The sequence below is a fragment of the Xenopus laevis genome, chromosome 3S, assembly GCF_017654675.1.
Source record: "Xenopus laevis strain J_2021 chromosome 3S, Xenopus_laevis_v10.1, whole genome shotgun sequence".
In the NCBI taxonomy this organism is placed as follows: domain Eukaryota; kingdom Metazoa; phylum Chordata; class Amphibia; order Anura; family Pipidae; genus Xenopus; species Xenopus laevis.
The window spans coordinates 96,087,540-96,113,208 of record NC_054376.1 but is presented as its reverse complement, the minus strand read 5'-3'; the positions used below and the strand labels follow the sequence as shown (position 1 = coordinate 96,113,208).

Below are 25,669 nucleotides of genomic sequence, written 5' to 3'. Positions count from 1 at the left end.
ACAATTTCCTGTTTTCCTTGTCACCCATGGCAGCGATTCACCAATGGGAACTACCAAAGCTAACAGGGAGGGACTTCACACAGAATGCAGTAAACATAACATTTTATTTGGTAACATCTGCTTGAAGAACCTTTCTCCCAAATCTCGCTTCTTGGGAGGAAAGAATATCTAACTTATAGTGCTTGATGAATGTATTAACTGACGACCATCTTGCAGCTCTGCAGATTGCTTCTGGCGATGCCCTGGCCTCCATCGCCCAGGAACTTGCCAATGCACGCGTTGAATGGGCTTTTAGCCCCAGAGGAACCTTCCTGCCTGCTGAATTGTACGCCTTTGCAATTGCTGCCACGATCCAGGAGCTTACTGTCTTCTTAGACGGAGCTTTCCCCTTTCTGAAACCACATGGAATGATAAATAAATGTTCAGATTTTCTCCATGTTGTTGTCCTCTCCAAATATATTGTGAGAGCTCTGACCAAGTCTAACTTATGCCACTGCTTCTCCTTCTCTGTCTTTGGAGATGGACAAAAAGAAGGAAGGGATATCTCCAAATCCATGTGAAACTTCGAGATGACTTTCGGCAAAAATTTAAAAGCAGGCCTTAGCACCACTTTATCTTTAAATATCACTGTAAATGGCTCTACAGATGATAGTGCAGCTAGCTCGCCCACTCTACATGCTGATGTAATGGCCACTAGCAGGATAACCTTCAGAGTAAGATTCCATAAAGAAACATCCTCCAGAGGCTCAAAGGGTGGTTTTGTTAGTCTGTCTAGGACAAAAGGCAAGTCCCAAGGTGGTGAATATCTTCGTATGTGAGGTCTGACCCTTTTCAAGGCATTGAAGAACCTTCTCACTAGAGGGTCAACTGCCCAAACTTTTCCTGTTAGTGCTGAGATGGCTGACACCTGCACTCTCAGGGTATTCATGTGCAGACCCTTCTCATATCCGGAAAAAAGAAAATCTACCACCATAGATGCTGTAGCAGAACAGGGGTCCTTCCCCTCTAAAATAAAAAATTGCACAAACTTATCCCAAATTTTGTAATATTGTGTCAATGTAGAAGTTTGTCTTGATTTTAGCAGAAAATCTATCACCTTCTCTTTACAATTTAATTTTTTCAGCTCCTTCCTCTCAATCTCCACGCCTTCAAGGCTAGATGATCCTCTCCGTTGAACTGAAACATCCCCTGGGATAGCCACCCCTGAAATCTTGGAATTTTTCTGGGTTCTCGCAGAGCCAATTTGTGAAGCAACGGTAACCATGGTCTTCTTGGCCAAAATGGTATCACTACTATTGCATTTGCTGACTCCCGGTCTATCTTTTTTAGAACCTTCCAGACAAGGGGAATTGGAGGAAATACATAAATCAGCCCTCTTGACCAATCTTGTCTCAGACCATCTACGCCTACTGCCTCTTCGCATGGATACCGGGAAAATTTTTTGGGACATTTCCTGTTCTGGACGGTTGCCATGGCATCCACGTCTGGAACTCCCCAAGTATCTATTAGGTCTTGAAATATGTCCTCGTGAAGACTCCATTCTCCTGGATCCACTATACTGCTACTTAAAAAATCTGCTTTTAGATTTTCGACTCCAGGAAGATGTACTGCCGTCAGATTTTCCAACCAAACTTCTACCCATTGGAATATTGTTTCTGCCTCCTGCAGTAACACCATGCTTCTTGTGCCTCCTTGCTTTTGAATATAGGATACTGCTGTGGTGTTGTCTGAAAAAACTTTTACGCTTTTCCCTCTTAGCTGACCTGCGAAGGCTAACAGGGCTTTTCCTACTGCCCTTAACTCTAGAATATTTGAGGAGACTTGACTCAAATCCCAAGAACCTTGCACAAACAAATCTCCCATGTGTGCCCCCCAGCCAATACCTGATGCGTCTGTTGTTACAGCTGTCCATTCTGGTTCTCTTAGTTGGGTACCTCTCTGCAGATTGTCCGCCATACACCACCAGCTTAGGTCTTGTCTTAGATCTTCTGTTAACTTTAAACATCTTCTCAAGTTTTCTTGAGGACACCTCACTCGCCTTAGTAAGAAGTTTTGTAGTGGTCTCGAATGCCATCTTGCCCACTTCACAATTTGGATTGTTGATGACATCAAGCCTAGAATCCTTAGGCAATGCTTCACCGAAACTGTTTCTTGACTCCTGAAGTTTTCCACTGCCTGAATTATCTTTTCTTGCTTTACGACCAGCAAGCTCACTAAATTCTCCTGAGTCTGAAACAACGCTCCCAGAAAGATAAGAGATCTTGTAGGTGTCAGATTGCTTTTCTCCATGTTTAAAATCCATCCATGTTCTTGTAGAAACTCCAGGACTTTCTTTGTATGCAATTCTGCTTCTCTCTGTGTTCTTGCTGTTATCAGGATGTCGTCTAGATAATGAAACACTGAGATTCCTATCTTTCTTAATTCTGCAATCAAAGTTACTAGAATCTTGGTGAAGACCCTTGGGGACTGTGACAGGCCGAAAGGAAGACATTTGAATTGTACGTGAATTTCTCCCACTGCAAACCTTAGATATTTTCTGTGATTCTTGTAAATTGGCACGTGAAAATAAGCATCCTTCAAATCTATGTTTGTGAGCCAATCCCCAATCGACATTGCCTGGATGACTGACGCCAAAGACTCCATCTTGAAACTTCGCTTCTGTAGAAACTTGTTTAACTCTCTCATGTCCAAAACAGGCCTCATAGCTCCTGAGGCTTTTTTTACTAGGAACAGTCTTGAATAAAACCCTCTTCTTCTCTCGTGAAGGGGAACTGTTTCTATTGCATTGGATGCCCATAACTGGTCCATGTATTCCTGGACCAGATCTTGAACTTCCTTGGATTTTCTGAAAATTGAAATTAGAAAATGATCCTTTTTCTGAATTTTTGAAAACTCTAACAAAAAACCTCTTTCCAGAGTGTCGCATACCCAGCGATCTTGCACATCTCTGGCCCAGACTTGAGCAAATTGTGCCAACCTGCTACCCACTCTCATCTGAGCCAAGATAATCTCATTGCTGCTGTGTTGATGAGGTGGAAGAAGAGAAACCTCTGGATCTTTTAGAATTTCCTCTCGAGTTCTGACGTCCTGATCTCCATGATGACTGTCTATAGAACTCTCTTCCAGGTTTGTATTGTCTGGATGACCTAAAAGATCTTTCCTTATCTCTGTGAAAAGGTGCCTCATATCTTACTCTCTTGTTTCTACTCTCTTGAGGTAGAAACACACTTTTCCCTCCAGAGACTTTTTGATGATAGTATCCAACTTCTCACCAAACAGCATCTCCCCCTCAAACGGAAGCTGGCATAGATTGGTTTTAGAGGCTGCATCTGCCGACCAAGGTTTCAGCCAGAGGGCTCTCCTCGCTGCTACAGACAATGCCATGGACCTCGCCAGGAGATGCACCAAGTCGACCGATGCCTCAGATATAAAATCTACCGAAAGTCTGCAGTCAGATAGCATCTCCAACAGCTTAGGCCTCTTCACGTTGGAAGAGATTGCTTCTTCTACTTCCGCAAGCCACACCTTCAAAGCCCGGGAGACTGAAGTCAAAGCTACTGCTGGTTTGCAGGCTGCACCTGCCACTACAAACGCTTTTTTAAGATTAAATTCAATTCTCTTTTCCATCGGTTCACAAAATACTGCCGCATCATCTACTGGCAGAGTGGTCTTTTTCGCTAATCTCACGACTGCTGCATCCACTTTCGGTGGTGTATCCCAACACCTTGCATCTCCTTCTTCAAAAGGATACTTTTTCAGGAATTTTCCCCCTGTTTGGGGTCTTTTCTCCGTCTTCTTCCATTCTGTTGCAATTATCTCTTTTATTGAAGCATGAACTGTAAAGAATATTGATCTTTTCCTGAGAGAAGGAAATAATTTGTCCGCCGAAGATAACTTAGCTGGCTCCAAAGGGAATGTGAGTGTTTGCCGAACTGCCTTTATCAGTGGCTCTATGACTGTTAAATCGAAATTGGACTCTTCATCCATCTCAATTTCGCCTTCCTCCGATCCTAAAGGAGAATCTATCTCAGACTCTGAAAGTTCTCCTTCTGAAATCTCTGATAGCGATTCTGTTTGTCTTCAATAAACATGTCTCGATCTCTTTTTAGATGTAACCACCTCCTGGAAACCTTGTACTACTGCTTGTTTTATCACTGTAGCCAAAGAATCAACCAGGGCTTGATTCCCTTGGGAAGATGAAGCTCCTACGTCCTCTTGAACTTGTGCTGGAGCTGTTTTTTCTGGCGCTTTATCTTTTTTTTCAGAGGCAGGAAGGCTGTTCAATGACAAAAATAAACATATGCATAAGCCATCTGTAGTGTCTCTCTCTCTCTTTCTGGAGTTTTTTTTTTTTTTTTACCTTTTCCCTTTGGGATGAGGCGGCTTGCCCGGCATTCCTGAATCCATTAACGTGCTGTAGAAAAAAGGGGAACCATCTTTAGATTGCACTTTAATGCCAGAAAATAACTCCCATTCCTGCACATACCTGTATCTGATGAATCAGGATCTGAAAACTCTTTTGCAAATGGCTGCCAAACAGGAAGCACACTTCCTTATAAACCTGGCTAGAAGATATGTAAAATCCAATACCAGAAAGGTGTTGCTGATTACCTGCTTTAAAATATGCATGGCCCAGTGATTTTCGCCATCCCTGGCGTGTTTTGGCGCCAAAAACAGACAGTTTAAACTTTTTCCCATAAGCAAAATGGCGTCCGCGACTTCCGCCATTAGAGACGCGCTCCTGAGCGCGCCCTGCTGCTGACGCCGGAACTCCAACCGGCACGTCGCTACGTCCATACGCGCTGACGTCACTTCCGGGTACACGCGCGCTCGGCGCTTCCCTGTGTACCTGCGCTTACCTAACCCGCATCGGCGGGAGGTGAGCCACGGCCCTCGGTTACTCCTGCAACCTCACAGCCTTCCCTCGCTAACCCCAGCCAAGGGGGAGCAGCGGGACCTCCATCACAGTAGGGGGGAATATGGAGAGAGAGAGAGAGAGAAAGCCCCCCTGCTGCTGAGAACTGCGTCTGACACGCTCCTTGACTCCATCAGCCCAGGACAGGATAAAAAAAGACAGTGAGTATGAGAGGGGTGGGCACTTTTATCTTGCTAGGGGAGGTTCCTGTCCATTGGCCCGAAGGGAGGTGTTAACCCATTGGTGAATCGCTGCCATGGGTGACAAGGAATATATATATATATATATATATATATATATTCATTTTATAAGCATGGAATAAAAATTGAACTTTTTAAAAAAATCCCAGGAGTGCTATATCTGATTCTACGTTCTTATATATATATATATATATATATATATATATATATATATATATATATATATATATATATATATATATATATATATATATATATATATATATATATATATATATATATAAGAACGTAGAATCGGATATAGCACTCCTGGGATTTTTTTAAAAAGTTAAATTTTTATTCCATGCTTATAAAATGAATCAACGTTTCGACTACTGTCTAGAGCCTTTGTCAAGATTAAAAAAATCAATTAAACATGCCCCATTTAAAGGCCCACCCTGGGTGTTACCCTCAACCCCGTCACCAATCCACCATCATGGACACACCTCTCTTTTAACCCCCATAGGCACTATATAAATTAACCCTCTATAAAATCTCACATACATATACGCATAGTAATGTAATAAATCGGTTCATCATAACCATAACTAACAATACTGAACTCATCTCTAACATTTGTGTGGGTGAGCATTTAGGGAATAGTGATCATAACATGGTCTCCTTTGAGATTCTGTTGCAGAAGCAATTCTATAAGGGAGTAACTAAAACACTAAATTTCAGACGTGCAAACTTTGACAGTATAAGGGCATCTCTGCAACATATTAAGTGGGAAATGCTTTTCACAGGGTTAAACACAGAACAAAAATGGGAAGTCTTTAAAATGCTGCTTAATAAATATACTTGTCAGTATATTCCACTTGTAAGCAAGGAACGTCGTTGCAAAGCAAAACCTTTTTGGTTCAATAGAAGCGTTGGTGTTGAGGTGGGTAAGAAAAGACGTGCTTTTAAGGCTTTCAAGTTAGCTGGTACAGCCGAAACATTTATAAGGTACAAGGAGGCCAATAAATCATGCAAAGAAGCTATAAGGCAAGCTAAAATTGCTATAGAAAAGGATATTGCAGCAAGCAGTAAAAAAAATCCCAAATTATTTTTTAAATATGTCAATAGTAAAAAAATGAAGCAGGAAGGGGTGGGACCCTTACTATCAGAGGGGGATCAGCTGGTTGATGAAAACAAAATAAAAGCGCAGATTCTGAACTCGTATTTTTCATCTGTTTACACAAATGAAGAACCAGTAAGTGAAGGTTTCCTTCTTAACACTCCCAATTCTAGTAATACAACTAATGATGCATGGTTCACACAAGAAGAAATTCAAAAGAGACTTGAACAGGTTAAGATTAACAAAGGTCCAGGGCCAGATGGTATTCATCCCAGGGTAATTAGCGAGCTTAGCTCTGTGATTGCCAAACCTCTTTACTTAATTTTTCAGGATTCATTGAGATCTGGTATTGTGCCAAGAGACTGGCGAATTGCTAATGTGGTGCCTCTATTCAAAAAAGGATCCCGTTCTCAGCCTCAAAACTATAGGCCAGTTAGTCTGACGTCAGTATTAGGAAAGCTTTTCGAAGGGTTAATAAAGGATAAGATACTGGACTTCATAGCAAATCATAATACTATGAGTTTGTGCCAGCATGGTTTTATGCGTAATAGATCTTGCCAGACTAGCTTAATTTCTTTTTACGAGAATGTAAGTAGAGACCTCGATTCTGGGATGGCAGTGGATGTGATTTACTTAGACTTTGCTAAAGCATTTGATACAGTGCCACACAAAAGGTTACTGGTTAAATTAAGGAATGTTGGCCTGGAACATAGTATTTGTACCTGGATAGCGAACTGGCTAAAAGATAGACTACAAAGAGTGGTGGTAAATGGAACATTTTCTAATTGGACCAGTGTTGTTAGTGGAGTACCGCAGGGCTCTGTACTAGGTCCCTTGCTTTTCAACTTGTTTATTAATGACCTGGAGGTGGGCATTGAAAGTACTGTTTCTATTTTTGCAGATGATACTAAATTGTGCAGAACTATAGGTTCCATGCAGGATGCTGCCACTTTGCAAAGTGATCTGTCTAAACTGGAAAACTGGGCAGCAAACTGGAAAATGAGGTTCAATGTTGATAAATGCAAGGTTATGCACTTTGGCAAAAATAATATAAATGCAAGTTATACACTAAATGGCAATGTGTTGGGAGTTTCCTTAAATGAAAAGGATCTAGGGGTCTTTGTAGATAACACGTTGTCTAATTCTGGGCAGTGTCATTCTGTGGCTACTAAAGCAAATAAAGTTCTGTCTTGCATAAAAAAGGGCATTAACTCAAGGGATGAAAACATAATTATGCCTCTTTATAGGTCCCTGGTAAGGCCTCATCTGGAGTATGCAGTTCAGTTTTGGACTCCAGTCCTTAAGAGGGATATAAATGAGCTGGAGAGAGTGCAGAGACGTGCAACTAAATTGGTTAGAGGGACGGAAGACTTAAATTATGAGGGTAGACTGTCAAGGTTGGGGTTGTTTTCTCTGGAAAAAAGGCGCTTGCGAGGGGACATGATTACACTTTACAAGTACATTAGAGGACATTATAGACAAATGGCAGGGGACCTTTTACCCATAAAGTGGATCACCGTACCAGAGGCCACCCCTTTAGACTAGAAGAAAAGAACTTTCATTTGAAGCAACGTAGAGGGTTCTTCACAGTCAGGACAGTGAGGTTGTGGAATGCACTGCCGGGTGATGTTGTGATGGCTGATTCAGTTAATGCCTTTAAGAATGGCTTGGATGATTTTTTGGACAGACATAATATTAAAGGCTATTGTGATACTAAACTCTATAGTTAATATAGGTATGGGTATATAGAATTTTAATTAAAAGTAGGGAGGGGTGTGTGTATGGATGCTGGGTTTTCATTTGGAGGGGTTGAACTTGATGGACTTTGTCTTTTTTCAACCCAATTTAACTATGTAACTAACTATGTAACTATCATAAATACAAAAATTGCATAAAAAGAGATACATGCATAATAATAAATAAATGCAGAGTTCAAAGTTATACGTTAAATCCTAGAATAACTAATGTCTTGCACAGCTTATCTAGTATTAAGGAAGCAGTTAAAGTAACATTGTTCATTGAGTCCCTTGGGAGACATAGTATCCAAACGCTTAATCCAATATGTTTCACGCTGTAACAGCAACTGGGATCTATCACCTCCTCTTCTTGGCTCAGGGACATGATCAATGCCAATATATCTAAATGTAGGCAACCTATGGCCCATCTCCAGATAATGTTTTGCAACTGGCTTTACTGTCTGATTATACCTAAATGCTGTGCTAATAGCAGATCTATGTCCGTCCATCCGGATCCTCAAAGTCAAATCTGTCTTCCCTACATAAGCTATATAAAATATATATATTTATTAGGGATGCACCGAATCCACTATTTTGGAACCCTAATTTGCACTTGCAATAGCAATAAATCAGCCCCTTGGAGATAGACCACATGCCAAGTATGTTGACCACATAATGATTGGTCAAAATATGGATGTAGAGGATTAAATAGCACTAACAGTCTACACCCTGAAGGTGCTGAAATATGCATTTGCCAACAGTGTGATACTCCATATCATTTTCAAGCCAGTGTGAAAGTGGAATGATTCAATGCCATAAATAAATCAGGAATTTACAACACTTGTGAGCAACTGAGTTCACATATATAAGTGATGCTCTTTTTGTATTTTTTTATAGATGATGTGCAAGTGGCTGCTACTAGCTTGTTTAGATTTTGTTGAGAAGAATTTTGTTATTAAATCAACTAGCATGCATTTGACCATGAATATGCTGAAGATTTATGAATGTTTACTGGCAAATATAAGGTGAGAGTGTAACAGTTTTTTTTAATTATTAACAACAGTGTTTAAAAAAATATTTTGAGTAACATAAGCAAATGTTAAAAATTTAAAGATAATAGCATGTAATACTTAGGGGCAGATTTATCAAGGATTGAAGTGAATTTGAGGGAATTTTTGAAGTAACAAAATTCGAAATTTGAAGTAATTTTTTGGATACTTCGACCATCAAATAGGATACGACCTCGAATTTACTTCGATTCGAAGTGAAAATCATTTGAATATTCGACCATTGGATAATCGAAGTACTTTCTCTTTAAAAAAAAGTTTGCCTTCAATACTTCACCAAATTAAACCTGCTGAAGTGCTATCTTAGCCTATGGGGATCTTCTAAAACCATTTTCTAAGTCTTTGCACATCAAAGTAAAATTGTTCGATCGTACGCTAAAATCATTCGAATCATTCGGTTCGAATGATTTAATTGTACGATCAAACGATTTTACTTTGGCTATTTTACGATGGCCAAATTCGGTGAAAAATACTTCGACTTCGATATTCGAATTCAAAGTATTTTAATTCGATGGTCGAATTTCGAAGTATTTTACACTTCAACCCTTGATAAATCTGCCCCTTAATGGTTGGAAGTAATAAATTATTGTTCATCATAATGATGGCAGACACACATAACACACTATTAGTCTGACCCCTCCATTCACCTAGTAAGTATTTTTATTAAAAAAAATGAAATCAAAATTAATAATAATAACAGTACGGATTTGTGGGAAATACCATGCATCTATAAACTGGATTACTATATAAATATTTGTATGTGTGCCATCTTTACTTGTGACTTCACTGGCTGCACCAGGACATCCACTCTTCTTTAACTGATAGTTCTTACTGTGTGCAAGGGGAAAGACCAATTCAAAGCTACATGTCAGAAAAATAGTGTTAGATAAAACTTTATGGAGCCTTAGTGACACAAGATAAATTCTGTTTTAAGAATTGCATTCTGCTTTTTGGTCTTGTTGGTGTTATTTTGTTAATTGGACACAACTTGTTTTTAATTCCCATTTGTCACCTCCTTTTCCCTGCCTTTGGTTATGTGTAAAATTGTTTAAACATCTTACACGAAATTGTTAGAAACAATATTTCATTGACAAGCTGCATGCATTCAGCACTCTTGCTTTATTTCCTTGCCTCAACAAGTTACTTCATTTCTTCAAGTCTTTTCATTGTTTAATTAATACGATTTACTGAAGTTTTGGCTCATGAAATGTGCACAATGTAATGTTTTTTCAGTGTTATCTAATTTGCAATGCTCTATCAATAATCGCTTAAATCTACCAGGGGAAAAATTCAGGTCAACTTTGTGGAGCACATAATCTTGATTCACAATCACTATTTTGTGTTAAGCCGTACAACTATTTTTACTAGGCTTTTTTTCTCTACAGTTAAATATTGGTTTTGTCAAAATAAAAACTTAAAAATTGATGTTTTTTTGTAAATCATTAAAATGTGTTTCCCAGGGAGATGCTTTTTATTTTTCTCAGAGGGAGTGCGACGAATAACAGGAAACTAATTATGTGCTAGTATCCATATGCCATATTTAAAATGATTTTATTTTGCGCAGAACATTTATTGACTTAGAGGTATTGAAAATGTAAAAATATGGCTCAGTATTGAATTTAAAGTTAATAAAAGTTATCAAAGTTATCTTTGTAGCTCTGCAGATTCAGGAATTGATAATAAGATTGTGGTGGTTGATAATTTAGAAGAGAAAAATGCAAAAAAAAAGTTTCCATGGTGTTACAGAAAGAATGAAGACATTATAAATATGCCAGTTGCTTATGGACACTTTGCTTAAATCTGGTCAGTTGGTGGTGTTATTAACTCCAATTCTAAATTGTGTGGCCTGGAACATAGTATTTGTACCTGGATAGAGAACTGGCTAAAAGATAGACTACAAAGAGTGGTGGTAAATGGAACATTTTCTAATTGGACCAGTGTTGTTAGTGGAGTACCACAGGGCTCTGTACTAGGTCCCTTGCTTTTCAACTTGTTTATTAATGACATGGAGGTGGGCATTGAAAGTACTGTTTTTATTTTTGCAGATGATACTAAATTGTGCAGAACTATAGGTTCCATGCAGGATGCTGCCACTTTGCAGAATGATTTGTCTAAGTTGGGAAACTGGGCAGCAAACTGGAAAATGAGGTTCAATGTTGATAAATGCAAGTTATGCACTTTGGCAAAAATAATATAAATGCAAGTTATACACTAAATGGCAGTGTGTTTGGAGTTTCATTAACACAGACAAATAGCAGGGGACCTTTTTACCCATAAAGAGAATCACCCCACCAGAAGACACTCCTTTAGAAAATAACTTTCATTTGAAGCAACGTAGGGGGTTCTTCACAGTCAGGACAGTGAGGTTGTGGAATGCACTCCCGGGTGATGTTGTGGTGGCTGATTCTGTTAATGCCTTTAAGAATGGCTTGGATGGTTTCTTGGAACGGCATAATATCAAAGGCTATTGTGATACTAAACTCTATAGTTAGTATACTGTAGATATGGGTATATAAAATTTATGTGACGGTATGGAGGGGTGTTTATGGAGAGGTATGTGTATGGATGCTGGGTTTTCATATGGAGGGGTTGAACTTGATGGACTTTGTCTTTTTTTTAACCTAATTGAACTATGTAACTATGTAACCTCACCTGTACCAAATTGTGAATCAGGTGTGGGTCCAAACTGCATCAGGTTAACTTCACATGGGTCAAAAGTTCAGGAGACACAGAAGCAAAAATACAGATGGATGTGAAACGACAAAATTAAGTACAACATTAGCTTTAGTTAAAAGATCCTTACCCAGCAGATTGACCGGCAGCCATGAAGTTGCAAAGCAGTGAGAAAAGGTAAGCATTTGAATTATTGTGCAACTGAGAATTGTGGGAATTAGAATTAGCATTGAACTGGTATTTACACTTGCGACATTCCTGGAGAAAATGCCCTGGTTTATTACAGTTCCAGCAGATAACATTTTTTCTGTAATTGTTCCTTGAATTAACAAGATTCCCTCTAAAAGGGTGCTGTAATGTGGACGCACCATTAAGTCTTCTGACTTCAGTGTTAGAGTCCCTTTAAATTTGAACCAACTGGCCATGATTTATTTGGCCGTCAGGACTTCTGTCTTTAGAATATTCAGAAGAGTTTCTGCTTTTAGTAAACTTAAGGCATCTTAAAACATTAGTCCAATAAGAATCTTCATTACTGGGGCTTACTGAGGGCTGCACTGTCTGAGTTCTGGGACTGTGTATCCCTGTGCCACTCTATGGTTGCCGATGCATTTTTAGGATGGCATTTAATTGCTCCTGAGCATCCATATTAAGGACTGGATATAGGTTTGCTGAGCAAGGAGCAGAAGATAGGTGTGATAGTTCAGCTGGAGCATATGTGGGAGGTATCAACTTGCTGTTGGTTGGCATTAGGCTGCCAGATCTAATATCATGCAATGTGTATAGTAAAATATTTGCCCTTAAACATATGCTTTATCTGCTATAACAGACTTTCAAGTTCTGAGGGGAGAATACTATGGTTTTCTGGCCAGGAAAAAAAGTGTTCTAGCCTTTGTCCCACTTATCCCCTCTGATTTGACACTTAACAAGGGATAAACGATTTTGGGCACTCATCTAGTGGTTAAGCTAGTGGACCATGGTTTTCTATCACAATAAAGCTTAATACAAAATAGAAAAAAAGAGTTTCCAATCTGACCCATAAAGACAAAAGAAAGTAAAGTTAGTTTGAGACAGAAACTATGACAGAGAACACTTAAAGAGACAACAACTCTATTTCTATTAACAATATAAAGACAATAAAAGTATATAATCCTTATTCGTGGAAAATTAAGCAAAGCCACAAGAAATGCATACATTGTGTTATGTATAGTGTCTGTATAGTACTTTTGCACCCTCTTGCTGGGAAAATGCAACCTCTCCACTCTGTTGCTGACCTGCTGTAACACTAATACATTGGTTTAAAGTTAATTTTTAATTTCTTAGCAAATACATCCTGGCTCAGAAATAAAAACCCTTTTGTATCCCATGTTTTATTATAAACATATATACAGTTAGAGGACCTGTTCCCCAGAATGATCATACCTAGTGTATTCTGGATAATTGATCTTTCTGTAATTTGGATCTTCATACCTTAAGTCTACTAGAAAAGCATGTAAATAAACCCAGTAGGCTGGTTTTGCTTCCAATAAGGATTAATTATATCTTAGTTTGGATCAAGTACAAGGTACTGTTTTATTATTACAGAGAAAATGGAAATCATTTTTAAAAATATGGCTTATTTGGAAAAAATGGATTCTATAGGAGATGGTCTTTCCTTTATTCAGAGCTTTCTGGATAATTGGTTTCTGGATAATGGATCTCATACCTGTACTGTATTTGTAATATTATAACAATATTATTAGGTATAATAGAAAAAGCAGAGAAGTTGTTAGAAGGTTGCACAGAATTAATTTGTTTTATTTGTCTGGATGTATGGAACGGCATCTAAGATATTACACTGCAATCTCAGCATGCCTAGAGATCAATTAAAACCTATTGACATGAGATATTGCATTTTCTAATCTTAACAGAATTAATTCTGTTGCTGCAATATCACATGACGAATGTATAATTAAACTCTTATGAAAACACAGACTAAGGCTCTTTCATTTTAATTTGCCAGCCTTGAATGAAACTTACACTTTGTAAATTTTTCTTGATTGTCCAGTGTCTCTTGTGAAACACTGATTTTGCCTTCATACAGATATAATGTATTTTAGTGCTACAATATTTTCATGAATATTTACGTAGGTTGGGGGCTTTATAATTGCTTTTAAGGGACAGAGCTGCATAAGCATTTCACTGCTGCCTAAAGGCAATAACAAAAACAGCCTAGTACAACATTATGGTAAATCCTACCATGGGGAGGAGTGAACAGTTATACAGCTGCTGCCTTGACTTCTGGTTCAAATCTTTGTATTGCTACTAACAGTGGAGCAGCATCCTCAACCTATAAGAGTAGTGCTATGGTTGTTTAAATGGCTGTGATATTTTACAGAAGCAGGTGTTTTCCCAAGGCAGCCTAGATTTTATTTTATCATAATAAGAATCATCTTCAATATTGTGCAAAAACCATTTTATACCAATAAAGATAAACTTTAAAAAATGGTGTACAATAAATCAATATCTATTAAGTGTCAATAGAATATTTCAGACTAAAGCATTTCAATGGGGAAAAAAGATTTAATCTTTATTTTGGGGGGTCTGAGATAAAAATCTTTGAAGCCATGGTATATTAAATACCAATTTTGTTTGAACTACTATTTTTTCAATTGAACTGATAAGCCAGTTGGTTTCATTTTTGAATAATGATACAATTGCTGGGAATCCTACAAAAAAAACAGGATCCCTAGTTCAGTATTTGATAAATGTACCCCATTTATGTATTTTAATCTATGGCAGGGCATATTTTTTGTTGTTTTTTAGCCACTGTTCAGCCTGTCATTTAGTTCTATAGGATATGCCTGTCACTAACAGGAGAAATTTACAATTGCTCAAAACACCATATGTCCCATGTGCCAAAGGCTTTAAACTAGCAAATTACATTAATTTCTCTATGAAGCTATAGTTTTATTGGTGGTAGCTTCAAAGGAAGCGGAACTTGGCATATTATGTATATGCTTTAAAATACTGCATGCCCAGAGGCATGGACACAAATCTGTAAAGATCATTTGCAAACTCATTCATGGGTATTGTCAGAAATGTATCCCTAGGGAAGGGGTACAGTACAAAATATTGTGCAATTTGGCCAAATTTGACTGACATACCATCTAATGGCTCCAATTGAAGTTGGACATCCCCAAATTATGGCCCTCAAAGACAGGGACTACAAAATAAAGATCTGAAGGCAGATAAGAAGGCCTCTCTATGTATGACTGAAAATTACTGGACACTGCTGGACAGTTAGAGGACATTATAGACAAATAGCAGGGGACCTTTTTACCCATAAAGAGGATCACCGTACCAGAGGCCACCCCTTTAGACTAGAAGAAAAGAACTTTCATTTGAAGCCACGTAGGGGGTTCTTCACAGTCAGGACAGTGAGGTTGTGGAATGCACTGCCGGGTGATGTTGTGATGGCTGATTCTGTTAATGACTTTTAGGGGCCGATTCATGAAGCTCGAGTGAAGGATTCGAATTAAAAAAACTTCGAATTTCGAAGTGTTTTTTGGGCTACTTCGACCTTCGACTACGACTACGAATCGAACGATTCGAACTAAAAATCGTTCGACTATTCGACCATTCGATAGTCGAAGTACTGTCTCTTTAAGAAAAACTTCGACCCCCTACTTCGGCAGCTAAAAGCTACCGAAGTCAATGTTAGCCTATGGGGAAGGTCCCCATAGGCTTGCCTGAGATTTTTTGATCGAAGGATATTCCTTCGATCGTTGGATTAAAATCCTTTGAATCGTTCGATTCGAAGGATTTAATCGTTCGTTCGAAGGAATAATCCTTCGATCGTTCGATCGCAGGATTTGCGCTAAATCGTTCGACTTCGATATTCGAAGTCGAACGATTTTAGTTCCTAGTCGAATATCGAGGGTTAATTAACCCTCGATATTCGACCCTTCATACATCTGCCCCTAAGAGTGGCTTGGATGATTTCTTTGAAAGGCATAAATAATATCAAAGGCTATTGTGATACTAAACTCTATAGTTGGTATGGGTATATAGAATTTATGTGAAAGTAGGGAGGGGTGGGTGTATGGATGCTGGGTTTTCATTTGGAGAGGCTGAACTTGGTGGACTTTGTCTTTTTTCATTTAACTATGTAACTATGTAACTATGGGTACTGTTGGGCTCTAATTAATATGCAATTTTCAATAAATGATTTGCCATTTTCCCAATGTAGCTCAGTATCTCACTAGACTGATTGCTTCAACCTATTGCTGGAGTGCTTAGACCCATACAAAAGGCTAGCTGTATAATGTGTAATAATTATATGGGTTACATCATATTCATTAATCATAACATTAATGTTAAGGTTAAACTTCCCCTTCAGTGAACCCACCTTGATTCAAAGTGGGTTAAAGACCAACAATGTAAAAGTGCCTGAATAAAAAATAGTTAATAGTTAGTCTTTCTTAGGCTGGCATTAGTATAACAGAAAAATAAGAACTTCCATCTAAAGCTCTTGCCCTATTATCTGTGTTGAGTATCGGTTTTGAAAAAAAAAACAGCTGGTGATACTAAAGGATGGCCTATGATCTGTCCATTGTGACATACTCATCAGTTCCTGTTAGTTATGGGGCAGAGTAATCAATGTCTTCAAACAAAATATTAAAGCTCTTTTATCATGGCCAAGATGCATTTATGTCAATAATCACAACATGTTGAGATTTCTCTTCCTCCACCAAAAGGCACACACCCTGCTCACAATCTCTACTCCCAGTCCTTAACCCAGCCCTCCTCTCTCTATGCTGACTTCATCTTCAAAAGTAACACTGCACACTGCAGGAGTTATTTAGTTCACTGTTACATTGTGGTGCTGAATTTTAAGTCATCCTAATTGATACTGTAGATTCCTCTTTTTATTTATTTAACATGACTCAGTCCAGTATTAGGTGCTCCTTTTTACTTTTGGAGGATACATAAATATTGCACAAGTATAGGACCTATTGCACAGATACATTGGGATCTTTCAGTTATTTGGATAGTATTTGGAAGTACAGGTATAGGATCCCTTATCCGGAAACCCGATAGCCAGAAAGCTTAGAATTATGGAATGTCTCTTATAGACTCCATTTTATCCAAATAATCTAAATTTTTAAAAATTCTTTCCTTTTTCTCTGTAATAATAAAACAGTAGCTTGTACTTGATCCCAACTAAGATATAATTAATCCTTATTGGAAGCAAAACCAGCCTATTGGGTTTATTTAATGTTTAAATTAATTTCTAGTAGACTTAAGGCATGAAGACCCAAATTACGGAAAGATCCGTTATCCGGAAAACCCCAGGTCCCGAGCATTCTGGATAACAGGTCCCATACCTGTACTATTTTATTATTAAAGAAAATAATTTTTACATTTTCCAAATTATTTGCTTAATATAGACTATATGGGACATGGTCTTCCCATAATTTGGACCTTTTTGGATAAAGGATTTCTGGATAAGGCATCCCATACCTGTACTAAATTGTAATCCTGTTCTTATGTGAAATGATGTTGATTTTTTTTTTAATTTAAATGCAAATAATCTCATCAGAATTTTCTCTATAATGTACGGTACTTGTATTGTTTTAATAGTAAAGGAGACCTGGCTGACATAATCTTTCTTTAGTTAACTGGTACCCTGCAGGTCAATGCCTTAAATATCAATTCTGCAATGTGACTTATTTCTGAAGACCACTGATATGAATTTTCTATTTTAGCTATAATCATTCAAGAGCTTTGTTTCGACGGTGTATACAATGTATATATTAGTATTTATGGGTACTCTGAATTATAACTATATTAATGAATAATTTTTTTATTTTTGTTTCTGCTGTGAATCTATTTTTAAACAAGAAGCTGGATGATAAAGATATGCAGCTGATGGTGAGTGTTTTATGCATATATTAATTCTGCAAAGATAAACAACTGCTTCTCAAAAGTAAAGTCAACTTATCTGCACATATAAAATGATTTCAAGTTGTGCACGGAGGTGGGTCACATTTAGCGATGAACAGCAATCAAATAAAATAGAACTAATTATACAGAATACAGACATCTCTGTCTTATACAAATAAAACAACATTTCCATATAAAATGTAACCTAATAAGACTGACTTTTGTTGTAAATATAGAGAAGTGTTAATTCCAATGCTAAAAATAAAAATGCTTCATGTGTATTTATACTTTGATCGAACAATCAAAGGAAAAATCGTTCGATCGAACGATTAAATCCTTCAAATCGAACAATTCGAAGGATTTTAATCCATCGATCGAACGATTTTCCTTCGATCAGAAATTACTTAGAAAGCCTATGGGGAAGGTCCCCATAGGCTAACATTGGTGCTCGGTAGGTTTTAGCTGGCGAAGTAGCTAGTCGAAGTTTTTTTTAAAGAGACAGTACTTCGACTATCGAATGGTTGAATAGTCAAGCGATTTTTAGTTCGAATCGTTCGATTCAAAGCCGTAGTCGAAGGTTGAAGTACCCAATTCGATGGTCAAAGTAGCCAAAAAAAAAACTTCAAAATTCGAAGTATTTTTCATTCTAATCCTTCACTCGAGCTAAGTAAATGTGCCCCTTGGAGTGTGCATCTCAAACGCTGTGCCCTTCTCTGGCAACTAGCTTGATAAACAAAAAGAATATTACATATAGATGACAGTCCAACAAAAAAACATCTAAAACAAATTCTTCTCACAGGTGGAGCCATTAAAAAAGTTCTAAACAAAAAATCCTTTAGTTTATTACATTTGAATAAACCAGAATTGTGTATTCATTCTGTGTTACAGAAAATAGTAAGGCAGGAAAAATAAAAACTTCAGATCTACAGGCAAATAAATGACATTAAAACATCCATGAAAAATGGATTATTAAAATTTCTGTTGTATTTGTTATTCTACACAAGTGTACACAGTGCTTGAAGACATAAACACAAGTAGGATTACAGCTAATTGAGTTCATGTACAATGCCCGACCCTGTATGTGAAGTGCAATAAAAAGTCTGAAATTTTTTGCACTTCGGTGGTATGATAAACAACCACATGCCTCTGGGCTTCATATAAATAAAATCTTAAAAATTGTCAAATGTCTGGAGGCTTTTGGAATATTAACTCAAAAATTGTGGCTCATGACTTTTTTCATTTTCCTTGGAATTGAGATTTATTATTAGAAATTGTGATTTTTTTTTTTTTTGCTGACAATCGCAATTCATATGGTAAATTACAACGTTTTACAAGGAATCATAACTTGTGATCCCTAAGTTTTTATTTTTAAATTGATTCCTGAATTGTTACATTTTTCATTCTAAATACAAATCACGAGTCGTCAGTTTTATTGAATACATTTCAGCTAATTTCATACAGTATATATCCAACTTCTCCATTTGTAATGTACTGATATTTCAGACATTAAAATGTAAGATTAAGGAAAATACCATGCAGATTTCGGTGACATTATGATAAAAGTATCAGAGCCAACCTTTGTCTTTTATACACATAATTTTATGTCAAGAGAAATCTTGCTAGACCTGAACAATTGATAACCTTTGTTACTTTGCAATAAAACATATCATCCTAATTTAGTCAGCAGTGCTTTGAGCTTGGGAACAAGTGAATTTCCTTAGTATAAAGAATTAATTAAGTGTTATCTTCTAGAAAGAACAAATTCAATGAGTGACTCTTTTACAAGCTTTTCAGCAAGTTTCAAATGGTGAAAAGGCACAAAGCAGAAAACCAGAATAGATAGATTTAAGGATAGATTTAATATATTGGTTCTATGGAGAGCAAATAGGTACTCCAAGTTTAATGCCTTTTAAGTTCCAGTTCCTTCAGGTATGCTGGCCATGATTCATTTGTAGATTATCTGTTCATTACCTTATATGGCTCACAATAACACTATTGGAAATTGATGACCTAGGGCATATGTCTGTGTATATTAGGTATACTCTGTAAACTATATATGGCCTAAGATGTGCCTTGTAGAAATTTATATTGGATAATGTTTCCAGTGTATCAATCCATATGTTTTCAAATAGTGTGGATATATGTCTGGGCCATTTACAGTCATTAGCATAGATTTAATAGAGTATAGAAGGTAGTGACTTTTGAAGTATTGAGGTGTAGCATAATTCTTCAAGTTTCCTAGGAGTGGTGATAAATGAAGTAATGGAAACATGCTTGGGAAGTGTATATGTGCACAGTTACAGCCAGTAAACTGCTCTCGCCTAAAATTTTGGATAATATCACTGACCTGTTCAATCTTAATAGAGGCCCAGAGCTGTGGGTCTGAGATTGTTTTAAGGTGTCGGAATTTAGGGTTAATGGGCTCAGGATATTGGTTAACACTGCATTGTAACGGACATTCAACAACAGAATTATAAATTGTTGTTAGTTCCTGGTTTATCACGAACAATCTCTTTGGTCTTTTTCCAAAGAAAATTAGATCACACAGCACCTTTAACATTAAGAAACTCCCGGTCAATATGTTGTTGTTAATAAAACATAGAAATGTCACAATATTGATTGAGGAAAGCACAGACTTCAGATAGAAACTCAGATCATGTCAGCTGTGATCTTGTAACGTGGAATGATCAAGAAATCTCTTAACAGATTAAGAAGAGCCTGAGTCATCGTTCAGAATAATCTAACTATTAAAGAGTTGGTTTTGTTTTTTTCTAAAAGAAAATGCTTAGTTTTCCAAATCAGTTGGAGGCATTGGCACACCAAGGAATTATAAAAAGCATCTAAGCAAAGCAAGCCCCATTTTATGCCATGTGCATGTTAATGTTCCAGGTCAGTAGCAAATAAAACTTTTTTTAAGTCCCCTTCTACCCTTTCTAATCAACCCTGTGGTCTTTCAACTGGGGGTAAAATATGAAGCTATACATAGAATGGCTTGGCTACTACTTTACCATTAAAAAGGTTTTTATGTACTGCATGGGTTCATATAAACAAACTTTTACTAAATGGAAAATAATTATCAAAGCCACCATTTAAATACTAAACTCTCTTTACCATACCTGTTGCTCTTCCTTTCATACTTTCATTTCTACACCTTCCCTCATTGCTATTTTTTTAAAAAATGCAGAGATAAATCCTGTAAAAATATATTACTTTTATACTTTATAACCCTAAGGGGCAGATTTATAAATGGTCGAATTGATAATTTGAATTCTTTAATTTTTTTATTGTCAAAACTGTAAAATCGACTAGAGACTTATCCAAACTCAATTCAAGTTTTTTTTAAATTTTTATTTGATTTTCGAGATTTATCATACTCTGGCCCTTTAAGAATTCTAATTTGACTATTTGCCACCTGAAACCTGGCTAACTAATGTATATTTTTTTCGAATTTGAGCCGAATTCGATTCGAGTAAAATTAGTCCCAGTTTTACATCTTCAATTTCAATAAAAACTAGTTGAATATTCTAATTTCAAGTCAAATCTAATTCATGTGAATTTGAAATTCAACACTTGATAAATATGCCTCAGGGCCTAAGTATAAAGTAAACTGTTGTGTTCTGTTAATTAATACTCCAGTAACAGAAATAGCTTTTCAACAGTTGCAACTTTGTTCATAGAGTAACAAAATCATCTAAACAAAATACCTGTTTTTTTTTTGTTATAATCTCGCATAATATTATCTCGTATATATCATGCAAATCTTATAGACAGCATTTGCATTAGGAAGGATTTGCAGAATAAAAGGTATTATGGGGTTGCTTTTTTGAATGTGTCCCAGATGAATGTGTCCCAGATACATATTTTATGAAGAATCAACAAAGCCTCTTCATTTCATGAGAGCTATCTTTATTATCATAAAGGCACCTATACAATCCATAAACCAGGCAAACATTTGTTAGGCTGAAACATATTAGTAATATAAATAAATCTAGCAGAGGCAGAGAAAATCCTCTATGACCAAATTAGGATGCAACATGAAGCATATGAACTGAGTGGCTCTAACAGTTAAAAACATACAGATTTTGTGATAGTGATTGTTGTCTAGTAATATGTTTTCTACGAGTGTAAGTCACAATCATGGAACACTTGTTGGTGTTTGTTATGACAGCTACAGATTGTATCATGCTTCTTTAACACACCTTGGTGGTAACCGTAACTTTAGATTCATACGATCTATGGAATTAGAGGTGGTACTTATAGGTCCCTCTTCATGTTGTCCCTACACTTGTATCTTACTAGTAGTGCTTTAATGTATATGCACACACAATAACACCATGCTAGTAAAGGACCCTTTAAGGGTAGAACTACCTGGGCGATTTTGCCTGCAATACCTTCCATTATGACGCAATGAGACTAATCGCAGATGTTGCGTCGGATGCACTGAATCTAATGTAAGTAGTACAAATGCCACACGTGGACGCTGATTGCATCTGACACGATATGACTGTCAGATGAAGATGCAACATGCAGCGTTCACATCCGTCAGTCATGTTGTATGCAATCAGCTTCTACGTGCAACATTTGTATTACTTACATTAGATTTGGAGCATCCGACGTGACGCCTGTGATTAGTCTCATCGTGTCGGAATGGAAGGTATTGCAGGTAAAATTGCCCATGAAGTTCTACCCTAAGACTTTAGGAATAATAGACTTAAGTTTTAGTCAAACCAAATTTGTTTAGATAAAAAAGGAATTCCCAGTATGCCTTTGGTAAGAGTACATTGCAGTGTTCAATAAAAACTTGAGCAGTGAAAACCTATCTTTATAACAAAAGACTGTTTAAATTGCATTCAATGTAATAAATTATCTTGTTTACCAAAGTGAGTCGAGGAGCTTAGCGTCTTCCGTCTTTCGCAGGTTATCCGACACTCCCACTCGGCAGCGTGGTTAACGTATACACACTTAGAACTGTGTCTGAAATCCACCGCAGTCCACAAATTCAGTTAAAACTCCATGCTTTATTAAATCTTCATAAAAGCACACATTCTTAGGCTACATATGCAGTGTAAAGATTGCCAACGCGTTTCGTGACCTTGTTAGTCACTTCCTCAGGGCATTACACACAATACAAGTCTGCATAGCTTTATACATACTGACAAACTTCTGTTCAAATTTTCTTAAAGCTATACGACCACAAATACAACCAATTTCTTTACAATAAAAACATTTTAGTGTTCTGAAAAACTCTTAGCACCAATCTACTTCAGGTGATAGTGTGAAATACAGCTTGACTATTCAATCTATTTAAGGCTGGTAAGTCTATGTGTGTGTGTGTCTTCTCCCATTCACTTCTAGAGGATATATTTCTACTTATTATTTTCCTTCACTATTCATATTATTTTCATTTTGTATTAGGAAAGGGATCATTCCAAATATCCTTAGATTACACTCTGTCTATTTACTGGTGTTGGACGAGGAGATATGATCTAGTTATTCTAAAAAATATTTTATTTCCCATTCCTTATTTAAACCTGTTGGATGTTCTGTTTGTAACAAGAACATCCACCAGGCTTCTCGTTTGTTTAAATATTTTTCTATATCTCCCCTTCTCTTTCCTAATTTCACATGTTCCAATCCCTGAAACGATATACATTTCTCATTGCCACCATGTTTACTCAAAATGTGATCAGCTATTGAAGAAGACCTATCTTCTCTTCCAACACCAGCCAAATGTTCCAATACACGATCCTTCATTCTCCTAGATGTCCTCCCTACGTATTGCAAACCACATATGCATGTCGCCAGATACACCACATTCGTTGTTTTGCAGTTCACATATGTCCTACACTCGTATTCTTTACCTGTTGTCGTGCTCTTGACTGATTTGGACACATTCATAAATTTACATGTTTTACATACTTTCGCTCCACATTTATAAGTACCATTAAAGTCTAACCATCTTTTAGTTCTCAATTTTTCTGGTAACATACTTGGTGACACACAATTTGCTATTGTTTTTCCTCTTCGATAGGAAAACATTAGTTTGCCAATCTGCATATGGGGATCCAATTCAATTATATTCCAATGTTTCTGTATTATTTTACGAATTTGGTCCGCTTCTACACTATACTCTGTCACAAAGTACATATCCGAAACATCCCTCATATTTCGGCCTTTTTCTCTATTACCTTCGTGTAAATTTTTTTCACTATTCCTCTCGCTAGTCACATCCACATATTTCTCTTTTTTGCATATCCTATTTCTCCTTTTCTTTTGTATTCCCCTCTCTTGTTTCAACAAGCTCTCTCGATCTGTACCAACTGCTCTATCATAAGCTTGTTTTATACATTTAGTACTATAGCCTCTCACAGTCAACCTATCCCATAGCTCCATTGCTCTCCTCTGGAAGGCATCCCAAGTGGAACAGATCCTCCGTAACCTGAGGAACTGTCCAATCGGGATGCCCTCCAGAAGGGACCTAGGGTGACAACTCTTCCTTGACAATAATGAGTTTCTACTAATAGGTTTTCTATATACGTCAGTTAACACATGCCCGTCCTCTTGCCAAAATTGTATATCCAAAAACTCAATTTTACTAGTACAGATATTATATGTGAAATTAATACCATTCCCATTGTTGTTACAGAATATTACAAAGTCTTTTATCTGATCTTCACTACCTTTCCAGATTAGAATTAGATCGTCAATAAATCGATAATACTTTACAATATGACTTTTCCATTCGTGTCCATCTCCAAAGATGTGGAACTTCTCTATCCACCCCATAAATAGATTAGCATATGTTGGGGCAAATCGCGCCCCCATGGCTGTTCCACACCTTTGGAGATAGTAATGATCATTATGTACAAAATAGTTATGATTTAAAAGGTATTCAACTGATTCCAAAATGAATTCGTTCTGCTCATCCGAATAAAGGTTCAAGTGATCCAACCAAAACTTTAAAGCTCTTAGTCCCAAGTGATGTTCAATGGATGAATATAGTGCGGTAACATCTAGTGTTACCCATAAATAGTCACTCTTCCATTCAACATCCTTTAGTTTATTGATAGCGTCCCCACTATCTTTGATATAGGAATCTAAAATCTGAACCATTGGTTGTAACAGTCTATCCACATATTCACCCAATTTCTCATTTAGTGACCCATTGCCCGCAATTATCGGCCCACACGTGGACGCTGATTGCATCTGACACGATATGACTGTCAGATGAAGATGCAACATGCAGCGTTCACATCCGTCAGTCATGTTGTATGCAATCAGCTTCTACGTGCAACATTTGTATTACTTACATTAGATTTGGAGCATCCGACGTGACGCCTGTGATTAGTCTCATCGTGTCGGAATGGAAGGTATTGCAGGTAAAATTGCCCATGAAGTTCTACCCTAAGACTTTAGGAATAATAGACTTAAGTTTTAGTCAAACCAAATTTGTTTAGATAAAAAAGGAATTCCCAGTATGCCTTTGGTAAGAGTACATTGCAGTGTTCAATAAAAACTTGAGCAGTGAAAACCTATCTTTATAACAAAAGACTGTTTAAATTGCATTCAATGTAATAAATTATCCTTTTTAAATAAAGGTCAGTGTAAAAATATTTAACCATATATACTTAGGTTTTCCTCAAGTATTGCCCTTAGTAATGTACAATATCTATGCTAACTTAGCATCATAGCATGCTAAGGTAAATGATTTAAGAGCTGCTAATGCTACATAATTCTGCATTTGGGTATTAAGGGAAGATGGGTTAGTCAAAATATAAATATAATTATATTTTGAAATCTTAATATTTCCATACACAATTAGAAATATATTGTAGTGACCCTCAAAGGTGAGGGAAATTTAGTGTAAGGATTTCTACAGTTAAGTCAGTTCTCTAGTAAAATTGATAGATAGTGGTGGCAGATAGAGAAACTGTATTTAAAGGCTTCAATATACAGGACATCCAACACCACCATAATCAGTTCAAGCAGGGTTAAGCTATTTATTCATGATAAATACGTTTTTTTCCCCTATAAATGAATAGTGCTAAGGGGCA

The 25,669-nt window shown here is 37.0% G+C and overlaps 1 pseudogene; it reads left to right on the top strand.

The window, feature by feature from the left end:
• The window catches only part of LOC108712383, a 613,424-nt pseudogene that overhangs the window by 309,022 nt on the left and 278,733 nt on the right, over positions 1 to 25,669 (top strand).